Genomic DNA, 7,254 nt, shown 5'->3' with positions numbered 1-7,254 from the left:
ATTTCTTTAGCTAGATCGATTTTTCGCCCCCGTAAACTCCCATATATAGGTAGCAAATCTCATCGAAATCGTTAGAGCCGTTTCCGATCCCCGAAATATATAAATATATATATATGTACTTATATACAAGACTTGCTCCTTTAAAGCTATAAGATATAGGTGCTTCTTAAGTCCTATACTAACTTGTTTAAAGTGAATATTTATTCTATCGTCATATAAGTCATATATGTAGCTATACGTACGTATATGACTTGGAAGCATTAAGAATATAGAGGTTGTAGTTTCCCCAATTTCCGTATCCATTTCAACACAATTTAAATATAACCGTTTCGTCGCCTGCCGGTGACAGCTAGAATTAGGACCGGCTCTTTTCGGCTCTTTTCGACTCTTATTAAACGAAAAACTGCTCTTTCGCGCACAATGGTAATCCCGGCTGCGGACGGCGGTGATATGAAACCTAAACACGGTGCAAGTCAGGGGCGTAAGCGATATCACTACACATAAATAAATAAAAAGTCAGCCGCCGCGTCTGTCTGTCTGTATTTTCGCTATAAACTCAAAAACTACTCAACGGATTTTCATGCGATTACCTACCAAAAAAAAAAATACAGGACCTACATTTGAAAGTTTAGGGATAAATAAAATTATTTGATTTGTGTTTTGTACAGTCACACTTTATAAAACAAAGTCCCCCGCCGCGTCTGTCTGCATGTAATGTTCGCAATAAGCACAAAAACAACTAAACGAATTTTCATGCGATTTTCATCAATCAATAGAGTGATTCTTGAGGAAGGTTTAGGTGTATAATTTGTTAAGGTTTTGTGTTACCCGTGAGAAGCCGGGGCGGGTCGCTAGTACCTATATTATAAACTGAAACAGCTGTCATATATAAAACAGCTGTGACATATAAAAAAAAGCGGCCAAGTGCGAGTCGGACTCGCCCATGAAGGGTTCCGTATTTAGGCGATTTATGACGTATAAAAAAAAACTACTTACTAGATCTCGTTCAAACCAATTTTCGGTGGAAGTTTACATGGTAATGTACATCATATATTTTTTTTAGTTTTATCATTCTCTTATTTTAGAAATTACAGGGGGGGGGACACACATTTTACCACTTTGGAAGTGTCTCTCGCGCAAACTATTCAGTTTAGAAAAAAATGATATTAGAAACCTCAATATCATTTTTGAAGGCCTATCCATAGATACCCCACACGTATGGGTTTGATGAAAAAAAAATTTTTGAGTTTCAGTTCGAAGTATGGGGAACCCCAAAAATTTATTGTTTTTTTTCTATTTTTGTGTGAAAATCTTAATGCGGTTCACAGAATACATCTACTTACCAAGTTTCAACAGTATAGTTCTTATAGTTTCGGAGAAAAGTGGCTGTGACATACGGACGGACAGACAGACGGACAGACAGACAGACAGACATGACGAATCTATAAGGGTTCCGTTTTTTGCCATTTGGCTACGGAACCCTAAAAACCGGCCAAGTGCGGGTCGGACTCGCGTACAGAGGGTTCCGCACCATCAACAAAAAATAGAGCAAAAAAATCGTGTTTGTTGTATGGGAGCCCCCCTTAAATATTTATTTTATTTTATTTTTAGTATTTGTTGTTATAGCGGCAACAGAGATACATCATTTGTGAAAATTTCAACAGTCTAGCTATCGCGGTTCATGAGATACAGCCTGGTGACAGACGGACGGACGGACGGACAGCGAAGTCTTAGTAATAGGGTCCCGTTTTTTACCCTTTGGGTACGGAACCCTAAAAACCACCACCTCCGCTACCAACTTCAACCAGAATAAGGGACAGGGGATTTCGTCTTGTAAATTATGATTTATGAGTAACAGGGGATTGCACATTATAGATCGATGGTATTATGTTTGACGTCATTTCTTGTACCTTAACCCCCCGCCTGCCGCGTTAATATTAAGCGGTGTTCGTATTATTAAATTAATTTCCGGATGCTCGCAGTATAATTGCGGAGCATACGAACATGAGGATTTTAGACTGACAGGATATTTTAATGAAATAGGTACCTATTGTATTACAAAGGCTTTGTCGATTGTACAGTCAGCATCAATATTAGCGGATGAAACAACGTGCCGAAAGTGTCTGCTATTACCCTCGAACATTTTTCCAAATAGACAGGTAGATATATCTCTCACAACAACAATTAGGTTATGGCAAGTAGGTACTTTTTAACGTGAACAGGCGATCGTCACCTTGGCTAGGCCGCCTGTTCACGTTAAAAAGTACCTACTTGCCATAATCTAATTGTTGTGAACAGAGACATCTCTTTATGTTAGTGTTAGGCTATCCGATAATGGTATATTTTGACGCGTAGTCTGATTCATTCATACTTTTATAAGTGTGAATGGGTTCAAATTTTGCGTTCATGTTCGCTATGATGCGCTCATAAACATGTGACCCTAAAATGATCGCACCAAATGTAATAATACGGTTTAAGATTCAAACGAATACGGTTTTTATCTCATCGACCCTTTGAAAGCCCTTTACCCGCTGCGAGCGAGCGGCTTCTATACATAAATTAAGACGAAAGTGGAGGCACGCGAAAACGCCTTTCATACAAACGTAAAGTGTCATTCTATGGAACTTGCTAACTATGTAAACAAAAGTCACTAGGAAATTCATCATTCAGAGACAATTACAATATGGCGATGTGTTTACATACAGGGTTGGGCAAAATACTGGCTTCCACGTATTTGAAATACAAATTACAAAATACATTTTTAAAAGTATTTGAAATACAAAATACAAACTACTTTGGTGACGGGTATTTGAAATACAAAATACAAATTACAGTGTTTAAAATAATGTATTTCAATTACAAAATATACCTTTATTTATTTTTTTGTTTAGCATTTAGTTTTAACGTTAACGAATATCCTTTCATATAAACTTATAGGGTAATTGCGCTAGTTTTCGTCCAGCTCTAGTTTACGTCCACTTGACGAAATTTGAATATATACCTACATTCCTGCACAAATTTGGACTGATTTCAATCCTTATGTCTAAGGCGTCTAAGCAATATATCTGTCTACATATAACAATGATATTTCGCAAAAAGGAAGCACTGGTGGCCTAGCGGTAAGAGCGTGCGACTTGCAATCCGGAGGTCGCGAGTTCGAACCCCGGCTCAAACCAATGAGTTTTTCGGAACTATGTACGAAATATCATTTGATATTTACCAGTCGCTTTTCGGTGAAGGAAAACATCGTGAGGAAACCGGACTAATTCCAATTACGGCCCTAGTTTACCCTCTGGGTTGGAAGGTCAGATGGCAGTCGCAATCGTAAAAACTAGTGCCAACGCCAATTACTGGGATTAGTTTCCAAGCGGACCCCAGGCTCCCATGAGCCGTGGCAAAATGCCGGGACAACGCGAGGAAGATGAAGATTTCGCAAAAAGTAGTAAATTAAAAATGAAATATATATTTGATAATCCGTCAAGTCGTCGAAAACTAGTGCATGGACGGAAACTACTGCAATGACCCTATCCCCTATAAACGAAAAGTTCCACGCAGAAGTTGACCTAATATAGATCCAGTATCCAGCCAATGAAAATTGTATCTCGGCTGGATCGGAGGTTCGCGGTCGGCTCACAGCTTGTGCGAGAGATTAGATATTTTAGGATTATAGAATTTAATAAAATGTATTTATAGAAATGTATTTTGAAGCTTGAAGTATTTGAAATACAAAATACTAAATACATGTGAGTGCAGTATTTGAAATACCAAATACAAAATACTAATTTGTATTTCAAATACGTATTTCAAATACATGTAATTGAAATACTGCCCAACCCTGTTTACATAGCAAGTTCCATAAAATGACACTTTATTCCTCTTTGTGCTATCTGAATATTAATAAATTGAAAATATTTTGACATAAGTTGTATATCATCCACAGCTATGCCCCTACCCTACGTTCGATTTGTTTCGATTTTTTGATTAAAAAGAAGAAAAATTTGTATGAAATCTGTTTTTCGCTCCTAATTTTCACAATAATAAAAAAAAACATGGTGAATATACATCAAATTATGTAAGAATATTTCCCATAATGTCAATAGTTGGGTCCATTTCGTGATGCACACTTATTGTTCTCTTCTGTTCTTGCTGTTGTTGTCTGTACATGTTCGTACATGTTTTGTGAACGTCACGAATAAAAATCTTTTATCTTATCTTAATATCCAGAGAGGAAAATGGGGACTACGTTTGTATAGAGAAACGGCCGCCCCCTTTCCTCTTAAAGGAATACCCTATCGTACAGCATCAAAAGATGCCAACTTCACGTCTAAATTGTGAATACTTTTGGTGGAATGTCGTCTATTAACATTTTTATTGCATACATAGGGAAAATAGGGAAAATTGGACCCCGATGTTATTGAGTAATAACAATTTTTATGACCCAAATTGTGAACCGAGCTTCGCGGGACGTTTTCAAGAAATGTATTATTGGTAAGTACTTGACGAAAATTTGTTTCTTCTATTTTGTTCTCATGATGTCATGATGAGACTCGTGCCTTTACAGGGACGAAAATAATACCGTGTTAACTTAAAGCTTTTTTACCTTAATATTATTGATATAAATTATAATCCAAAAATTTGGATTACCTACCTCATTAAACTTCCCCAATGGCATTACCTTGCAAAGCGGTCCTCAACTGTGCGTGTCTCCAGAAACTTCCTGCCTCGCACAGCTAAACTGTGGAATGAACTATCGCCTGCGGTATTTCCGCACCGATATTACCTTCAAACCTTTAGGAAAAGAGCGCTTCCACCTTAAAGACCGGCAACGCACATACAACTCCTCTGTTGTTGCGGGTGTCCATGGGTGATGGTAATTGCTTACCATCAGGCGATAAGTCTGCTCATCTGCCTCCTGTCATAAAAAAGTACATACAACACACAAGTCCCGTTTAAAATTATTCAAGACACGTTAAAACACCGATTGAAACCCATACAACTGTGTCGCCCTCACTTTTGTTCAATAGCGCCGCAGTTAGAAACGAATGCAATGTAATACAAATTCAGTGTTAAATATTTATTAGCACAAATACTAATCGACTTTGGTACCTGTACCTATACACATTGATCAGTGTTTATTGCGAAATCATAAATTTGCTACTGGCTTTTAATGGCAAATGTATGAACTTGCACAACACCAAACAGGCCCCGGTATAAACGCCAGCCAAACTTATCCCAATGCCACACTTATCCATATAGACTCTTCCACAAGAAGGTCTACTTTGTCGGGGATGTGACGCGTATGGCAGCTACCGTAATAACCTGCAGAAATCTGTATTTATACAGCTAAATTACCAAACGGTATCAAGACAAATATCAGCTTCTTAGCTTTATCAGCAAGCGTATTATGTGATAAAATAACTGTCACTTTTTAACACCGTGAGATAGAAAGTAACGGATACGCATATCACGCTGTCACGTAGACAAGAACAACCATCATATCGCTGCTGAAGCGTTAAAAACACGTGTACCGGACAGTTTTCGGGAATGCCCAAAACGCCCAATATAATTTTAACACATCTAACGCACGTTGGAGAATAAAGCCCCGGATACACAGGCCGGATAAGGCACTGGCTGTGACAGGCCAAATTAAACCCGCACAATGGTCCGTTTCGGAGACTCGGACACAAAGAATGTACAGGGGCAAACAATAATGCTCGAATCCATGAGGTTGGCTTTGAAATTTTGGCTGACGTTGAAAAAGGTTGACTTTATTAAGTGTGTTTATTTTATATATTTCAAAGAAAATTCAAAACGGGGCTCTCAATTAGAAGGCTTATTAGCCGGGTTTCGTTTTATTTTGATTGAATTTTTAAGTTACATAAAAAACGGAATTTTACCATTCATCCGATCAAGTTAGCTAGCGGACGCTCAAATAATGATAACCTGTAGAAATAGAGGTCGATTACTATAAAATACTATAAATACCTAGTGGCATAAAACAATTTGAATATGTATAAAACTCCCTAGGTTCGAAATGTAGGCATTATCATTTTCAAACAGCTTCATAGATAAACATTTAATAACTTTTCAGAGCAGAGGAAATAGAAAGAATATTTCTCCATTAGTTTCCAGTTTCCACCTCTAAGTTAAGGAACAAAAATCATGGAATTTTAATAGATACTTACTCGTATTGGCAGTAAAAGGAAACAATTTAATGGTATTAAATGCTTTGAACAGTATTTGCCAATGTCTGTTTTGAGTGAATGAATGAATGAAATCTTTATTTCAGGCAACTAGTGGCCCATACATAAATACCTTAAAACTAGTACTGTTTTGCGTTGTGTCTCGCAATTTGTGAAAGCAAGTGTAGCCTTTTGTACCTATTCATAGTCACGCTATGAGCCGACCATTATGACGGAAAATTAATGCAGAATATCGTAATGCAAATACCTGTTTGGTGAGATACTATGTTACTAGTTAGTCGGTATTTTGTCTAGAAATCTTCTAGAAATCGATATTCGCTCATGTCATCTCGGATACGGGTATATTTGGTATCAATGCATTCAGTATGATGTCCTGAACACAAGTAGTATCTGTGACGTCATAAAGTCGGCGGTACAAAGAAAATGAAAGGGCTTTGTGAGTAGATTACAAATATATGGAGAAAACGTCAAAAAATTCACAATGTAGAGTTGATTTTGTTGATCACCATCTACATCAGCTTTCAAGTTCAAAGCATGAGTATTCTAATGACATACATATGTATAGGTGAACCAGGATATTGAGGGTGCGCCATGTTACGGAAATTTGTTGGTACTAATTTCTAGCAATGGCAACAATTTTAATAATAGACAACATCTACCCTCTATGATAGTTGTCAATATTGACAATGTAAACATTGCTTTGTCTAGTTTCGTGTGAATTATTATTAGACTGCAATAATCATGCCGAAAGTTTTAGATTTTACAAAGAAAAAAGTTGTAAATAGTGTGTATATAGTTATTTATTGGAAAAAAAAACGTGCGCGAGAGAAATTTCTTCCATTAGAAAACATAACGAAATTAGCATCTGAATTGACGGGTAAGTTTCAAACTTATAGACAAATGTCACTATAGTCAGGTCGTCACGATTTGGTTGATGTCTTAATGACTGAAGAATATTTAGATCCCGATTTTGAGTATAATGTTGAGAACGAGTCAAATTCCTTGATGACTGAAGAATATTTAGATCCCGATTTCAACTATGCTGATTAGA

Source organism: Cydia amplana, chromosome 9 (genome assembly GCF_948474715.1).
Source record: "Cydia amplana chromosome 9, ilCydAmpl1.1, whole genome shotgun sequence".
NCBI lineage: Eukaryota > Metazoa > Arthropoda > Insecta > Lepidoptera > Tortricidae > Cydia > Cydia amplana.
The sequence above is the reverse complement of the archived record's forward strand: the minus strand, read 5'-3'. Positions refer to the sequence as shown.